Genomic DNA, 19,322 nt, shown 5'->3' on the forward strand with positions numbered 1-19,322 from the left:
ATGGGGGTCGCGGGGGGCTGAACAATATCCAGGCAACCTGCCAAGATGTGCGTAATAATCAACAGCCCCTCCCGCTCTGCTGCCCTGGTGCCAAGTAGCCAACACACGGCGAGGGATGGGACCCGAGGGGATTGCGCACTGAAACTACAGGGAGAGGGGACGGGATATTGCAGGTGACGCTGCTCCGGCTGCCAAGCCTGACAGCCACAGGGGCACCCACCAGTGAGCAGAGGCTTTCGCAAAGTAAAGTGCGTAGGAGCTGGAGCGATGAGCAGACTAAGGGACGGTAAAGAGGCAGCCTGGAGAGCTGCAGCCTGGAAAGCAGGTGCATGGTGCACACAAGGAGCAGGCAGATTACAAATCAGGATGGACAACAAGGAGTCCAGAGTGGGTGAACCCTTAAGAGGCAGGGAAAAAAAACAACACCTATTTCCTTGCTACCTCGAGTGAAAGAGCTTTTGTTCCTAACACGAGCAATGGAACAAATTGTAAATAATAATTAAAGTTATGGGCTACATAGTTATGGGTGCACTCAAGTTACCAGGAGAGGAAATGGGAATGCTCTGTATCTGACTTATAATATTACTTCACTTCACTTTTCCAGGGGTTGGGAAAACCTTGAGTAAACAAGAAATATGCTCCTCCAAGAAGTAGTTGTGGTTGGAAGCATACCACAGAAGAAACAGAACTCCCCTAACCAAGAGACCTAACAATGCAAATGGAAAGAAAGATTCTCTCTTTTGTATTATGCCAGATGAAAGAGAAGGACAAGCACACTTTAAAAGACCACAGTACAGAGGCAGGAGGTGGGACTAAATAGAGTACCTATTCAAGTTGTACATGGAACCATATAGTCACTTGCATGATGATCTACTATAAAGTTTTACAGCAAGGATGATGGTGATGGACATGAGTAACAAAATAAGAAACAGCCATAATTAAACAACCCCATATCACAGATATTATAAAATCACAATATATTGGAAATAGTATAATCCTGATCGAAAAGCAATGCAATACAGTCGTAGCAATCTACAGTTTATAAAATAAGGTCCAAAACCCACCCAGTGAAATGCAAAGAATAGAAAACTACTGAAACTGGTAAAGTATTCACAAAATAAATGGGTATATGTAAAGATAAAGATTTCCCATGATGCTAACTAGATAGACTTGAAAGACCAGGCTAACTAGATAGACTTGAAAGCAACAAGTTTGCACAAGCTATGAGAGAACAGGAAAATTAAACTCATGTATTGATAAAGTGCACAAGTTTAGACATACTGTATATGAAATAAAAGCTATATTAGAAGCAGAAGAAAGTTTTAATTGATGCATGAAAATATGTACCCAACTGGAGAAACAGTACTTCAGGGTAACAACTTGAAAAAAAATTGTATTAAGAGAGGCAGAGAAGCTGTAATAAACTTAGAAGAGTTATTTTTTAAAGTAGGCAACAGGGAGCTAATATTAATCATAACATACAAAATGCAAACTACAACAATATAATTTCTGAACAAAAAAATACAAATCAATAAATGCTGTGAAGAGTAAAGGTATCACCACATACACATTACTATAACAAGCACAGCATCAAAAGTAGGCAAAGAAACAAGCTGACATCTACTTAAATAAGCACAAGCAACATACAGGGCATACAGGAAAAGAAAATGGTAATAGGGTGAAATACATAAAATATCTTATTCAGCAATGAACAAAATAGATTATAATCACAGAAGCAAAGACATGCAATGCTTGCAAATGAATATATAATATTCAAAGATGTGAAACTGGAATACTTGTGAAACACAAAGTTGTACACATTGTGTTTCATAAGGTTATTAAAATTATTACTGAAAGAGTGCATACTGGACAAAAAGGAAAACAACAAGAAACATTCTTTACAAAAGAAAAAAGAGAAGGTGTCATCTACATTTTCTATAACAGATGATCAAGAGATAACTATCTTGCAGGTTTATTTAGAAACTGATCTTTTTTCACCAGTTTGAATTTTATTTAGTCATTGAAAGATGGAATCTTTACCCCAAACATTCTAACACTTGAAAAATCTGATTTAAATAGTTGAATCTAAACTTTGTGGAAATAGTGGAGAATGTCTACACTGGATCAGTTCTTACCTTTTCAGAATACCTTTTGTAGCACTAAAGTTTAAAAGATGAAAAAAGACTGACCACTGAAGTACACTAAAGAAAAGAGAAAGATGCAGAAAAATGAGAATTTAAAGTGACAGCACATGTATCTGTTGCTTGCAATATGATCAAGAATAAGGAAAATGCAGAACTTAGGGGAAGAGAGGTGCAGTTTAATAAATAGCTATTAAAAATCCTTGGAACAAGGATTATGGCTATAACACCTTGTAAATTGATCACCAGATAAAATTTAAAAAAAAACTAAGACAAAATCTGTGTTTTAAAAAATGCATTTGCCTAAGTATTACAATACATATGTGAAAAAGAACTTAAAATGCACAAGTTAAAAAAAAAACAGAAAATGATTAATCTTAAAGCATCAAGAGTAAACTAAAAGACTGGGGAGATAAAAATCTGATAATATTTGAGCACAGAGGGCTAAATGATATTGTTATGGACACTAACCAAACACTGACAAATACTTTGTTAATTATATGATCATGCATATATATACACATCTTGGGCTTGAGATAAATGGTTATGAAAAATAATTGCTGTGAAATTGCATATATGTACATATACCCTTTAAAGTCCATACCACAATAAACTTCATTACTGTATATCACCTACCCCTGTTAACACACTCATTGCAGGCTCTGAACAGTGACTAGTGTAAAACTTTGCTTAGAATGGAAAGCAAATATTGAGACAATGATTCCTATATTTGCATATATGAATGATTATGCTTCTCATCAATAATAGCAAACTCAGCTCAAATTTTATTTCACTGGTTTATAATACTGATATCAGATTTTTGTAGCGAAAGGCAAAAAATGCTAACATTTTGTAAAAATGTGTAATTGTAGACTGACTATTATGCCAATACATGCTCAAGTATATCAACTTTATAATAATGTCCCGCTGGAAGATGTTATTTTTATTTATTAAAAGAGATACATGGATAAAGAAACAGATAAATACCCTGGAATGTATGCAGTCAGTAGTTTAAATATGTGATAACTGCACTTTTCAAATTAGTTGCATATCAAGTGAAGTCAAATACTTATATTAAAGCTGCCTCATTATAGTAATCAGAAATAAATATTTTGAATTAGAATGTGTCTTCCCAAAACTGTATATGGACACAAAGAAAGTCTGTATTCAGTTTTTGAAATCTGGGATAAGATGACTCTCAATAGATCAGTCAGTACCTGGGTTACAGAATGAATGCCTTTAGGGTGGAGTGTTACCACAGTGCTTTCTAAGGACTCTATTCTGATCTCTCATTCAAAGTAAGTTGGTATATCTCTGGACATTGTGGGTCAAAATCATGAAGTTGGTAGGATGGTTGATGTATAAAGCAAACAGGACATGACCTGGAAGCATCACAAAACTGGCACTAGAGACTGCACATTTAGTTTCATCAGATTTTTGTCCAGATCTGGCTCTGGTTGGATTTTCCACATTTGCATTTCTGACAACTGTGAGGCTACTAGTGTGACTCAAGTAATGGCCTGTGTTGGAGGTGGTGCAGAGAGGTTGCACTGCAACAGGCATCTGTATGGAAATTCTGGCTGGTTCCCAGAGTGTTACATCAGAATGGCAGCTCCTCTGTTTCAAGAGGTGAAGTGCACACTCTTCCATGCCTGGCCAGTTCTGCTGTTCAGTGTGGTAAGAAAGAATACTAAGTCCTGGCTTTCAGGAAGCTAACATCCATGGTCACTAGAAGGGAGCAGTGGCTCTCCTCTTGCAGGTGCTTGTACTTATGCTGCTCAGAGGTAAAGGGAGCATGGGGTGGGAAGGTCCTTGCACTTCCCTTCACACTGCCCCTTGTGCCCCTGTGCAAAGTTGGAAACAGTCAAGTCTATGGTGTTTAACGCATACCTACGACTGTGCATATTTTTATCGTTATTTAACATGTGCCCAAGTCTGTCAGTTTAATGCAGTATTGACTTTCTAGTTACTTCTCCACTGGATGTAACCCTGAATTGCGTATTAGAAATGAACAGTCATTGTCTGAAACTACAGTCCAAACAGTTTACCTAACCTGACAAGCAGAAATTACATTTCATATGTGTGGCCAATATAGGGTGACCAGATAGCAAGTGTGAAAAATTGGGATGGGGTGGGGGAGTAATAGGAGCCTATATAAGAAAAAGCCCCAAATATCAGGACTGTCCCTATAAAAATAGAGACATCTGGTCACCCTAGGGCAATACATATTGCAACATTTTGGAGTTAGAGTTCCAGCATTTGGTGACATCTCTCTCAATGAAGTGAAAAGTGTATACTAAGCTTGCATTTTGATCAAAATCTGTCCCAGTCTGGGCAGCGTGTCTGTCAAAAAGTAAGAATGCTATGGGTTTCATTTCACTGAGAAGCATATCACAAAACGCTGCTGTCCCGTCTCATTTTTATCTGTGTTCTTTCACATGTGATGGTCTGAAAGTTGCATAATATGACTATTTAACTTACTTTAGTCTGTATCCAACTGTAGTTAATTGCTTATTAATTGAAGTAATTTATCCTTACCATATCTGTTAGAGGTGAAAAACCCACATATGATGCACTCATTAGTTTATGGACTCAGAATCCCCTAGAAAATATCAGGTATCTACATGATGTCCCACAGTGCTGTATTTTACATTTGGGTGTCTCAGTTAGCCTACAGTGTAGGAAATCACATACAGGCGGACATCTCCCTATTAACTACATATCTAAGGAGGCTGGTGTTTATTCCTGCAAATGTTTTCTGAAATATATTTCAATCAAGAAATGTTCTTTTGATAAAATGGATAAGATTATGCAAATACAGTTTAGGGCTAAAACAGGCTACTTTTAGTCATACCACCACATCCTTTTCCATATATGCATTATATAGGTATTTTTCTGGTTTGATTGTGATAATTGTATGATTGGGGAAAATATATACTTTAGTTGATGTGACCTGGCTGGTCATTTAGGTTTACCTCTAGCTGCCACAACTCGCATTGAGGCAAATTACTGGGAGAAAATTATGGTATAAGTACAACAAAAGTAATACATTTTTGATGAGAATAAGTGTGGGAATTGAATGGCTAAAGAGATTGATAATGATAATATAGAGTCTTTCACCTTTAGGTTGCCAGTGCAAATCCAAGTTGGTTGCAATGTTAATGGACAGGTGTCAGCATCACAAAACCCATCACAACAATTAGTACTAATTGACACTCTTGTTGGCAGTCTCAAGCAGAGAAATCTGGACTGAATGGGCATGGAAACTAAACACCTTAAAAGTGGTCCCACTAGGAGGAGATGAGGCTCTTTGTTGAAGCAGTATGGGAAAGCTTACCGTGCTGCTGCTCAATCTATACCCGCGGCATAGACAGAGTTAATTCCTGAAGTCAGTATAGCTACTTTCACAAACACTAATATATATAAGAATGTTTTATGGCATTGAGTTTGCAAAGGGCGGACCTCAATTTAAAAGACAGCCCCATAGATTATCTCTTCTCTCATTCATGATTGTACAGACTACCTTCCCACCAAGTCACACTTATAACTTCCCTGTGGCAACTACAGTAATTGCTTTCATGGAAATTTGTAATAAGAAATTATTTAATATATTCTTTTAATGCAATTTAGAAGCTGGAAGCAAAGAGGAAAGCCAGCATCATATGATCTGCCAGATCTTCTACCTCGCAAGCAAGTGTTCCACAGGTCACCAGTAGCTTTCAGGTCACAGTTTGAAAGGCTCTGGTTTAAGGTAGCATTTTCAAAATATATCTGTGGGAAAGATACTTACTGTTGAGAGGTGCTCTCTGTTAAAACTCTGATTTTCCCAGGCACTAGATAATTAGTAGGCAAGGGATAGGGGTGGAGGGTTGGAATTGCAAACAGTTATGTCAAAGGACTTGGCTAATAAGTAGTGTTATTTGAGGGACATGTTCAAGCGGCACCTGTATTCATTTTTGGAGCTTGTTGGGATGCTGAAAACATTGTACTGAACATTATAGAAGAGCTTAATATCACAGATGTAAGCGACTAACACCAAACAAAAACATTCTCAGATCTTTGTATTTACTAAATTCAGAGTTAAATTGATATTTCCGAACTATTTTATAACACAGTTGACTGTTGTTTTTCCAGACAAACTACTGGATTTCCTTCTTGATCTTAAGTAAACACTGAGCTAATAAAGAAAGAGGCTTCCAAAGCAACACAGAAATTTAATCCAACACTTTTGAGTAAGAATGAGATTTTCACACAGTCCAAGCAAAGCTACATATTACAATGCAAAACAGCCCCTGCCATTGCAGTTATCACTACACAAGGACCATTCAAGTGCTATTAGCAAGACTTTTGATGCTTGCTCTGATGAGTTCCGACAGCAGAAATTTGTTATGCATTAGCCTGCTTCATCAAGAGGACAAGACAATCATTGTTTTTTCAACTCTTATAGTACTAATAATTCACTTCCTCAAAAATCTACTGATAATTCTTGTGGGCTGGAAACAGGGAAGAGTTTAGGTCTAAGAAAATGGTTAGAACTGACTGATGACTTGAACTATGTCAAACTTTCATTATGAAACCCAAAACCACATGCAATCTCCTGGTTTCAAGTTTCGTTAACTCAAAACTCTGCCCAGGTTCTGCCACTTTTTCTAAAGTTCAAAAAACTTAAGTGAACCGGTGCACATAATTTTGACCCAAATGTGGACAGGGATCAATATTGGGTTGGATCTAAAAACCATGCAAAATATGTGGTTTTGGTGCAAACAAAGTTAAACTTGGTTGTTTGGGCTGAATTTGCTTTGAATTTTGGAGTTTGCTCCATCCAGAGCTCAGAAGATCCCACAAAAACAAAATTTGAAGAATTTTTTTTTTTTTTTTTTTTTTCAGAAAATGAAATGGTTTTACAAAGCTCCATTGGCAAACAATGACCACACACCATACCTAGCAACATGGAGGTGCTAAAATAAAGCATCTTCTGGCATATCCAGTGCCACTATAATACATGTGATTTGTAGAAGCACACAGGAACATAATACAAAAGCAATCAAGCAACTTAACACTAAAGCAAACAACCTCAAAATGTTACTGTCTGTCCCCTGTAAACTTCCAGAACACACTGGAATATCTGACTTAGATGACTAAAAACCAGAAAGAATAACTATAATAATGGAATCAGAATACTAGGTCAATAATCAAAGAAACAAGGTATTAGAATGTTTTTAATGTTTTACCTCACCAATATAGTGCTACCTAGTTCCTATTAACAATTATAGCATAGCCTTTGTTGAGTAATTAATTCAGGTAATGAATACCTGATCTGAACAGAAATTCATCTGAGTGAGTAATTAAGAGATGGGATCCCACCAAAAAAAATGGGTAATTTTTAGGATCCTTGGTTAGAAGTCAGGTAGTACATGGGACAGTTTATATGTAGTTAAGGCCTCAGCACAAGAAAAGAAATGAATAAAACATATCCCCCTAAGTGTTGTACAATACAATACAGTAATATAATATTTTGGGGAAAATGAGTTTAAATTTTAGTTGATATATTAGCAGTGTACCCCACATATTTCTTCAAAGAACAGTAGTGAGCGCATGAACTTTCACCATTGTTATAAAATTAATATTCATAATTTCTTTTCAGAGTGTCAGTGTTCAATTCCTTCTGTAGTACACAGTGATATACAGCATTTGTTTTCTGTTCAGTTTTTAAAAAATCTTTCTTTATAATTTCCCCCACTTATAAAGAGAGCACCTTCATGAGAAATTGTGAAATAGGTTACTCAACAAAAATACAGAGGGTACTTTTTGTGTTATCTTCCAATTCATTATAATTTTGTAGGTATATAGATGTGGAATTTCCCTGTGCCATACCTGAGGGATGTGCAGTTTCAAATCTGGGTGGAACCAGGTAAGGAAAGATGCTTTTTCATTTGGACATAACCTTTCAAACAATTTAAGATTGGTATAAACTACTGCAGTCACAGGGAAATAACTTCAGTACCAAGCTACTCCTGTTTTACATAGCTATTTATTAGGATATTTGGGAGGAATATGACTTCTGTGTCGCTCAGTACATCACACAGTACAGAATATGGAATATTTGTTTCTGAAATACAGATCATCTTCATATACAAGCACACACCAATGTACTACCATCAGTAAATTGTGCTTTAAAACAGTCATCACTCAATACCAAAATTTAAGTTTCCTTTTATATCATTTTTTGTTAAAATAGCTTTTAGGGGAAAAGCACACAATATTTATCCATTCTTTCAATTACTACCATTTTGTTGCCACTGTCATAATGCAGCAAAGGGTTATGTCTTTTCTGCTTTATTTAAATGTGTGTAAATCTTTCCATGCACAAAAGGATTGTTATCTCCAGTCCATAGCGGACTTTTGAAAATAAGGAATAAAAAGAATCTTCTGTACTATCAAATGAGTGAAAGAAATTTAATTAAAACCTCTGAAGTGTATGCCTATTTAAGTATCATAACAATATGAGTGTGTTTGTATGTATATACAAATACACAAACATGGACAGATTCTGTCCTGTTGAACCTATGTCACCTTGCTGAAGGCCCTGGGTATAGCTGAAGGGAGAATTTGGCTCATTCAATTTAACGTATCGTTGACACACAATTTTAAGATTAAATGGCATTGTGTAATTTATTACTAGTTAAAATGCTAGTTTCATGACAGGATAATTTAACCCCAGAGTCACTGCAGAAACCCCTGCAGTCAAACAAATTAAGAACAATAACTTAAGAACAGGAAAAAATGAGTTTATGCTAAGAAAAAATACAAAGATGCAGTACGCTATGTTAGATGTTTAACTATACATAAGAGACAGGTGTCACAAAAAACAAACAAACAAAATCATGAAGTCAAAGAGAAACTTTAACTCACCACTTTCCATCTGTTAAATCTGAATCTATGCATAACTGATTATCCATGACTGGTAAGTTCTTCTTTTCCTAGCCTAACATTCCACTAAAGGAGACAGTTTTTTGAAAACAGTAAGGACAGAATAAACAAATTTTTAAATGAAAAATTATGTATCAGTTAATAATATAGCTGACCTGTGTTTGAGAATTTTAATCACGTGAATATTAAATAGTAATAACCTATTCTGTTATTGTTACGGTATGTTTAAAAGCTTCTCCATGCTTAAGGAAAGAGGAAAAAGTAGGAATATGTAACAGTGTATGTGTGTGGGGGAAGATACAGAAAGATGAGAAGCAGAGACATAAGGAAAATGTGTCAACAATAAACAAGAGGAAATGAGAAAGAAGGAAAAGATGAAGGTGGAAACTAATCTCTGTGTGTCATTATGACTGCCTGAGTACTGGCAAAGTAGCAGCATCCTTTTATTTCAATTTTAATCATTTCTGAATTTTAATACCCTGCTCCTTTTGTAATTCTCCTGGCATTCCCCATATGCATCCATCCCAGCCAAAACACCAGTGTAAATTAAATGGCACACAACCACACTACTGATGTAGCTTTCCCAAAAGAACCAATCAGGTGACCAAAAGCAGAAAAGGTAGGTCTACCTTGTGTCCCTGTGGATGGCTAGCCAATTAACTAACAACGTTCCCCACTTTCTTTATTTTTGAAAAGAAGGGCAGTGGTTAAGTATCCTAGTAATACAGAATCATTAAATAAATAAATAAAATAAAATAAAGCAAGCCAGTAGTAATACAATAATCAGTGACCATCAGGGCCTGGAAAAATGAGTTTGCTCTCACTGGCACTAAGGAGCATCACATGATTATTTAATTACAGCTCTAATTTTTGTCTCGTGGATGGCAACATATCAACAATTAATAGGGCGAATAGAGGAGACTGCATTTTTAAAGAGACAGAACCTATAAAATACTGCTTGGAAATACAGTATGTCAAACAGTAAAATGCTGCTTGAGGAATATCTTTCTTTGTGTCACACAAATATCTGTTTAACTATACAACAAATATATTAAAAATATCAGCTCTGAAGGTATAACTTTATTAGATGGTATCTGAAAGCATTTTTCAGAATAGTCAAAAATAATGACCCTGTTTCTCACAGGATAAATCACCCAAATACAGCATTTAATGGAATCACAAGTCCAATAAATGAAAATGTTGTTATAAAATGAACACATCCATTATTTTAAAAAAGTACTACAGTATTCTGCATTAATTATAGTCAGGATTATAGTCTTCAGTAAGCCAAATTAAATATTACATCTGCAGTGGGACAGAATGACTTCATAGGAGATTTTCTTACAGAAAAGTACTGAATTAGGTTCAGTAGCAATACTGCTGTGGTTGGGTCTATTCATGAAAAATGCTGTAGCGTTGTTCTTGTTTTTAATTATAGAAAACATATCTGTGATCCAAGCACTCACTTTTGCCCTCAGTTACACATGTGCAGTTCCCATTATGTCTGATCCTGTAAGTAATCTCAATGCAAAACCACCATTTGCAACTATGCTGAGTTCTGCATATGGAACACTTACATTAGTGGGATCACTGTAATCAGTGTAACCTGGACACACATAGGAGGGGAAAAACTGGCACTAGGTAAATATATTATTTTGCTTATGATGATGGTCATTTTCTATAGCTTCTGGTAGTTCAAATCACTGGTCACAAATGTTTATTATATAGAATGTAATTCAGATAATAATAGTATTTAAGAGCTAATGCTGGAAAAGAAGATTCTAAATGTCATGTCATATATGTTAAAAAAATAAAAACAAAACAAAAAACCACCCACCATACTACAATAGATTATTTTTATAGTCTGTCTACTCAATATGCAAAGATATTTTCTTAAAGTTTTAAAAAATGCCTGTAAGGATATTTGATTTGAATGGGCAAAGACATATATGAATTGTTTCCATGTACAAGACTGGGAAAGAAAAATTGTTGTTTTTCTTTTATTTAAGTAATACTTAAAATAAAACTGGTAGTGTTCATTAAAAAAATACCCTTTAAAAGAAATGATCTGTTCCTACAGAAGAGTTTGTGAAGTTGAGTTGTTTTGACTGAAGTCATGAAAATTCTGGATTGAAGATCTGAATCTATAATCTTAAAAAGAAGGTTGGCAAGCAAGAGCCTGCATGTAAGAGTATATATCATTCTCTTTAAGTGATAGTTAATATACAGATAACATGTCTCACAAAGACTGTAATTAAATGTCTAGTGCACTAGTAATGCTAATAAGCATACAGTATTTATATTACAATGAATCTTTAGGAAACTAAAACTGTCATTTTAAAAAACTTAAAGATATTTTTATTTGTTCTTGAGACCTTTAATATCAATCAAGAAAACTCACCTATGAACAAAAACCTTCATAGTTAAAATAAACTTTCCACTATTGTTCCCCATAGAAAAATCTATTGGTTTAAACTTTAAATTACAAACCTTTTAAACGCAGGTTGAAATTTCACTTGTTTGTGCTTGCTGTTGCTAGTGTGTGTGTGTGTGTACCCACTGCTACTACATGTAACAGTATATATATAGAATTTGAAACACTGAAATATATTCTGTTCAAAACTTTTATTTTTCATTGCAAGTGGTTTCATTTATCTGGCCATCAAGAACAGACAAATTCAACATACACTACTTGTGATGGGCATATGAAAGATACTCTAAGTTGCAAGTAAAATCTTTCCATTTGGGTCCTGAAACAACATCACTGCTTTGCGCTTATACAGTATAGTGTTTTTCATGCAAATATATCAGAGTGCTATGCAAACAGGAAAAAAGTAATTAATTAAGCCTTATAACATCTGTCAGACAGGTAGGGAAAATAAGGCAGATACTTAATAAGAACTTTATTTGCAAAGATGCTGAGCACCTGCAGTTTCTAGTGATTTCAGCTGAAGTTGTGAGCGCTCAGTTCATGTGAAAATGAGGCCCTAATAGTGGCATTTTCAAAAGCAGCTAAGTACCTAACTCCTCCCATTGTCTAGGCACTGTAAGTGACTTGTCCAAGGACACACGTCAGTAGCAGAGATGCAAATAGAACCCAGGAATCTTGACATCCATTCTGCTACTCTGTCTGTCAGGAAAGGATTAAGGGGTAATCCTTAATATATGGTCCCCATAGTCAGATATATCCCCACTGCTGCAGTGACACAATACACAAATGATTGCTGATGGTCTGCTACTTGTTGCCAAAGCAAGAGTCTGAGTGAAGCAGATGTACACTGGGTTTAAAGCCCCTCCCTGAACACCTCCGGTCATGTCAAAATATGAGCAAAGGGCAAAGTCCAACTCAGCTGGTGTATGGTACATAGTGCTGTCTGTCTGAGAGGAACAATTTTTGTGGACCTAGGTCCACGTAATCTTAATCAACCTATGCATTTCATGAAAGAATCATTGATGCAGATGAAGAGGGCTTATTTCATGAACCAGTGTTATCAACGCAGAGCTGCTGCAAAACAACTGAAAGGGTATAAATGGGCCAATATAAAAAATAAATGTTACATTTTATTATTTATATTAAAATAGACAATAAAAGACAGTTGCCATACATTCTACAATACTAAACAATGTGTGTTAATACTTTGTTCACACCCTATACATTAGACCTGACAGTGACCTCCCACCAGTTATATACGAATATAGTGCCATTACTTTCAACAGAGTTACTCTTGATTTTCATCAACATGAATGAGAGGAGAATTAAGCCCTCCAAGTTTAAAAAGATACATTTACTATTCAGAACAACACTTGAGAGGTATGTTATCATACTAGACTAATTTTAAGAAGAATCACTTGTATAACTGATCTGATTTATATGCTATATATGGGCTATAACCTACCCTTAATCTTTGTTCCAAACTTCATCTACTGTTACGGAGATATGTACACCCTGATGGAGGGCTTGTAGAACCATTAAGAAGTCAACATTTGCCAACCGGTAAACAGATATTACTGACATCCGATACGATAGGACAGTAACTGTTCGTAAACAGTATCAGAGGGGTAGCCATGTTAGTCTGGATCTGTAAAAGCAGCAAAGAATCCTGTAGCACCTTATAGACTAACAGACGTTTTGAAGCATGAGCTTTCGTGGGTGAATAACCACTTCGTCAGATGCAAGTAAACACCTACTTTTTAAAAATGGCCAATGCATAGACTTTTTGTTGTAACAATTACAAACTGTGGTACATTGTTGGTTAGAATTAGAGTTGTTAGTACCATACATATGGAAGAGGACGTATACCTTTAATTTAATATTAAATGTAGTAAGTTTATAACTTGTTTTGAACAAAGGGGACCTCAGCAGCAAAGATTAGATGCAGAATACCCTGATAATGAATTTAATGGCATTCTCCTCAAAGTGTACGCTGTTTTTACTAATGTTATCTACAGGTTAGCAGTCAGGTAATGAAACAAAGTTTAAAAATAACAATGGAATTTTCTGAGGTAGGAAACAGACTTTTTAAGAAGTTGCAAAATTTAAGCAGAAGTACTACAAGTTCTTATTTAACAATCAAACTGGAATATAGGTTGTTTTTGATATTTTAAATAATGTACAGCAACTTTGTAACAACTAAAGTTTAAAAATGCATTACATTGCATAGTGAAAGAGTTGCAGAACATTTTTCATCATACACACATCTGTGCTTTCAGTTATTAATATAAAGCTTCTGCCCTTATTTGCAGTTGCCTGAATATACAAGCTAAGTGGCTCGGTAGGCATACAGTCTTAAGGAATGATGTTTTCACTGTTTGAAACCCGACTCAAGAATGCTAGGCAAAACTGAATACTGTTTCTTTAAAACTGGCTTCTGCATGCCACAGAAAACAATATGGAATCATCTTTCTTTAAAGTTCCTTGTGGTGTGGAATAATAACAAAACTTTTCTTTTTCAAACAAGGAAGAGCAGCTGCCATGGATAACACTGCAGGCAGATATTAAAATGGAGAAAGAACCATTATTTAGTGGCAATAGGAATATAAATACATGCACTAACCTATAAACTGGTATTTACTTCAGGAAAATAAGTAATATTTTCCCTCTGATTGCTGTGCTGTCAGTTTAATGCAGGGTTAATAAAAAGTAGTTGCATGATAGCTTTAAGTAGAAAGTGTTCACTCCACAAGAGGAGCAGATTACTAAAGTCTGATGCCCATAATGGCAAAAACAGAACTTCAATTTTATCAGGAAAATATATTCCCATACTAAAAATGATTAGTAGTTTTTCTAGTAAATCAGTTTCAAAATTCTATGCAATCAAACAACTTTAGCAAAAACATTTTTTAGCAGCCCTAAATTTGAAAAAGTAAAAAAGTAAAAAATGTTCTTCTGTAATTTTATCATCCCGCTCTAAATGACCACTTCATATCATCATCCCAGTATAACAAAAAAAATAAAATGATATATGGAACTGCCTATACTTCCAGTTTTTTTCTCCTTGTATTCCCTGACTGAAAAATCAAAGTTTCCCCTTTGAAAAAAAGCAATGATTTCTAAGGATATATGCACTCTATATCTATCAACATAAATTAAAAAACTAACATGTTCCACTTATGTTTAAAACTGTTCTAGAAGAAAAGTTTGTGGTGTTATTAGATATTTAATAAATATATCTAGAGAAAGCCATGGCAGGTACGCATAAGAGGGTTATAAAACTCTGAAGAAGTGTCTATGCTAAAATAGAATATTCCTTAGAAACATGACTGAAATATTAAAAAATAAAAAATAAAAAAATCACATTTCCCCCATTTTTAATAGAAAGATTTAAGTAGCCCGAACTGTTGTGTTATCTTGAATAACAGTTTATCTGTAGTCCAGATGCAAAATGTTAATATATTTATCAATCTATTACTAAATTTTATTAATTTAATCTGTTTGTCTCCCTCCCCAAATACAACTAGAAAGCATAACAAGGATTTCAATTTAATCTTACGGTATTCAGTTAAAAAAAATCTGGCAAACAGCTATATTTCAAAAAATATATTCCTTGACTGAAATAAAATTTTCCAGTAATTTAAAATATCAAATTAGATTTTTTAAAAAATAATGCTGAACTTTCATTGAAGATTGCAAAAATTGAAATCCTATGCATTTAACCTCTTCTCCAACAAAAATATTAATGTAATGTAAGTTGTAGTTATCCATGACTTGACTACATGAAAGAGACACTTCTGTGATTTGAAAGGGCACACTTGCCTACATCCCTTTGGGCTTTAATATTACATAATCACTATGGTACTTCTAAGACAGTACATTGTATTTAGTTTAGTACTATTTATAACCAAAGGATCTCTATAATAATAAGGGACAGGTGCTTATCAGCTGACCTTATGGGCCTACATTGCAAACCATAATCTGTTAAGATAAAAATGATTACTACAAGCTTTGGCTAAATTGGGAGCCTCTCTCTTTCTTCCTGTTCTGCAAACCAACGTACCATTAATGAATCACAGGTTGACTTTACCTCCTTTATATTTCTCTCTCAGAAATAAGCAGTATCTAAATACTTATCCTTAGATAAGTCTTGCTGAAAGAAGAGGAGGAGGAACTCTTTTGGTAGTTACTTTGCTATTTAATGATTCAAGAACAAAGAATATTAAAAAGAAACTAACTTTTAAAAAATGCATGAACAAAAAGCATTCCACTTAAATATTTTTGTCCCAGTAAACTCATTTTGCATACAAAGAACTATTATTTAATTACACATTTGCACTTGTAGGGAAAAGGAGGAATGCACTGATTCCAGAAAAAAACAAAAACAAACAAAAAAAAACCCATACAGGCTTTTTGGACACTTCCCTCTGTGTTCTTGTTTTACTTAGATTACTGTTTTTCCAGGGGAAAGAGGAATTCCTTGGAGTCAGTTGTTTCTTTTTCATTAGTTGTTAGTATTCAGGAGTGGGTACAACTGTAGACAATGGTTTTATTTTTGTTATAGAGCTTTATAATGTACGTGGGCTATCCATTTATATGTATATATACAAACATGTATACATACATATGCTGTCTTTTCATGTTCACTTTTTACTATACATTATTACACATTTTTGCATATAAAATACTATTTCCACTTGATCAGCAAGCTATTAATAAAATCTGAAACAGGAAATGAGTGTATATATAAAGTGTATAAATAATATTAACACTGCAAGTGAATATGATACAAATTACAGATACTGTACTATATTCCAGCCTTTACACAGTATGCCGTTTCAACTTTCTTTTTTAAATAATGCACCAGAGTTAATGTCTTTATATCTGGTGACTGCTTTAAACACTTGAAGAGATAGGGAAATATCCAATCCAATCCTTGTATTAACTAACATTGCAATTTTACACTTATTGTAACCTTTTCTAACAATGTGAGAAAAACAGAGTAAATATATTAAATTTGTTTCACAACAGATGCTTAGGTTGTTAATATTTAAGATGCTTATTCATGCTATTTCTGTCTGCACATTTGTCAAAAATGTAAGCTTGAATGCTAATGTTTGCCAGCAGACTGGAGCTGACAGATATATACCAAATGATATCCCAGTGTAATACACCAAAATGATATAAAGTAGAAATAAAGGACTGCTGCTAAATCATATCCCCAATAAAGGTCTGTTACTAGATCATATGCCTTAACCTTAAGAGTTCTTGAATCTGAAATTATGACTTATTTTCATAGGAAAATTACACTAGGTTTGACTGAATAAAACTGTTGATGCTTGCCAGTTTTTTTTACCCATTTGGGGTAAAAAGCTGGTTTAAAATATTTTAGTAAAGTTTTCAGTGTGATAAGGGTTTCTCTGTCAGTAACACAAGCACTTTAAATTTTGGGGACTGGCAGAGCAAAACTTGGAAACGTGCAGGAGTGTCTCATTAGTTCTCCTCACTGGAACTAATCAAAGATTTCGACAAAACTACGAGAATTAGAGGAAAAATTCTGTTGGTCTTTTAAAAAAAAAATCCAGGGTATACACTTGTATTTGAATTATTTAAATAAACCTTATAGCTATTGTAAAATGATGTTTGAAAGGCGCCTCAGGTGTCTTTTAAACAGTGGCACTATCTTGGTAGGACGCTTCGGTTAATGTACTTAAAACTATCAATTTAGGAGGATTTTCCAAGTGCATGTTTGGATCGCTGGTTGGAAATAAATACTCTGTTTCCTTTTGGATCCTTCGCTGCTATTTCAAGGACCCAATCGGTTCTAAAGGGGAAGACGCCAGGGGAGGGACTTCCAGCGGAGAGGAGATAGCGTACCTGTGCTCACAGTGCCTCCTCACCCCTAAGGTCATGGGCACGCCAGCTGCCACGATGCGTGCTGCGAGAAACGTGTCCCTCTCAGAGATTACTTCCAAAGTTGATCTCCTTCTTGTTTCTCTCCCCCCTCTCCCCCAAGACGATCCTCAGCAACTTTGCGTTTCAGGTTAAACACGTCGGCTAAGTACCCTCCCCCGCTCCCCCCAGCCCACACACGTTTAACAAACGCATCGTTTCCAGCGCTCCCAATCCAGGCAACCTGTCGCCAAGGCAGCTGGCCGGTGTAACACCGGCCACCTCCCGTGCTGGGGGGGCGGAAGAAGTTTCCCAAACTTTCAGGGAACTTGCCTTTTTCAAGTGGCTGCTGCAAGAAAAGGTGGCCGCAGGGCCAGTGGCTCCGGCTCTGCCCCTCGGCAGGGGTTCAGCAGCAGCCGGAGCCCAGGCGGGACAACCCCCCAGGGTTCATGGCATGCAGCCCTGCCAAGGCGGCAGGTGTGTAGAGCGCCGGCCGGCGCTGCTCGGGAAGCGTTTCCCCTCCGTGCCTCCCCCCACTTTTCCGACCCCACAATGTGACTATTAACACAAGAACCGGGGCGCGCTAGAGACCTGGAGGGGGGGCGGGAGAGAAGGAGGAAAAGAGACCGACTCACTCATGAGAGCGTAGCGGGCGACACCTTCAGCTTCCCAGGCGGCGGCGAAGTTAATCGCGCTGAAGTTCAAGTTGTCTGTTCACCCATCGGGAGTGGGCGTCTAGAGGAAGGAGACGCGGAGTGGGAGGGAGCCACGCACGCCTGCTGCCGAGCAGGCTCCTCAGGAGGAGCCGGGGCTGACAGCGGGGCAGCAAGGTACCAACGCGGGGCTGGCGTGTGCCCGGCTCCTTCTCTGTGGCGGAGCCCTTGGGCGGGGAAGGACGCCGGGCGCAGGCTTCAGCGGGCGAGCCTCGGCCAGGGGTGGCTCTGCTGCACCCGTGCGCCGTGTCTCGCTGCCTCTCTCCCCCTGGCGGACGCTGCTCGCGCCTGTGCTGGAGCCGAGCTGAGCCGAGCCGCGGCTGCTGCTGCCCTCCCAGGGTGCGCGGCGGCAGCAGCAGAGCCGGGCTGGCGAAGGGGGAGGCTGAGCGCCGGCGTAGAGCGGAGCCGGGAGTCGCCGCCGCCGCCGGAGGCGGGTGTGCGTCTGGCGCTCGCTCTTTCCCCCCTTCTGCTTGCCCTTGTTTTTGGGGCTGAGTTGGTGAGAGTGGTTTGTGTGTGCGCGTGTCTCTCCCCCCCCCCCCGGGCTCGCGGTGGAGGAGGAAGTCAGGTGAGAGACACACAATCCCCTCCCAGCCCCTGTGCGATGGGTAGGAGCTAATCACTGTTGTTGTTGGGCTGCTGCTGGTGGTGGTTGTTTTTAATGCTATTATCTTGCCTCCCCCCCTGCCCCCTTCTTCCCTCCCATCCGCTCTCGGAGAGCAGCGCCCCTCGCAGGAGCACCAGGCTGATCCCCCCCTCCCCCATACACACAACTCTCGAACCTCCCCCGCTCTTTCCTCCCTCCTACCTCCACTTTCTCCCTCCCTCCGGCTCGTTTATTTCAATATTTATACCCACATGCTTGGCTGTCGGCTGCTGCTCTCTTCAAGCGAGTGAAAGGATGAGCGAGCAGGCCGGTTTCCGAAAGGGATCTAACAAAGGTGATCAATATTTTAGGGGTCAGATCGTCAAGTGGGACCGGAGAAGAGGGGCAGGCACCGGGGCTCCCTCTCTCTTTCCAGATGGGCCGCGTGTGCGCGCCTGTGCCCCGGCCGCTGAGACCCGAGAGTGGGGAGAGAACAAGCTGGCGCAGATGAAGTTAATGGAAAGTGTGTGCATGGGGAAGTGGCTCTGAAATCTGGATTGAGTATGACAGCAGGCAGCCCGTATTTGCTTTAGATAAGGGGGGAAGGGATGTGTTGGATTTTTTTGTTTGTG

General features: G+C 37.5%; 1 protein-coding gene across 2 annotated transcripts in view; it reads right to left on the reverse strand.

Moving 5' to 3' along the window:
• SATB1 (SATB homeobox 1) overlaps positions 1–18,617 on the reverse strand; it is a 115,630-nt gene extending 97,013 nt beyond the window's left edge. The window contains exon 1 of one of the 2 annotated variants that reach the window (XM_075062449.1): positions 18,030–18,617. The gene's annotated coding sequence lies outside the window, so the exon portion shown is untranslated. The remainder of the gene's footprint in view (positions 1–18,029) is intronic. The other variant, XM_075062447.1, reaches the window with a different exon arrangement.
• Positions 18,618–19,322: the final 705 nt, after the last annotated feature.

Source organism: Chelonoidis abingdonii, chromosome 2 (genome assembly GCF_003597395.2).
Source record: "Chelonoidis abingdonii isolate Lonesome George chromosome 2, CheloAbing_2.0, whole genome shotgun sequence".
In the NCBI taxonomy this organism is placed as follows: domain Eukaryota; kingdom Metazoa; phylum Chordata; order Testudines; family Testudinidae; genus Chelonoidis; species Chelonoidis abingdonii.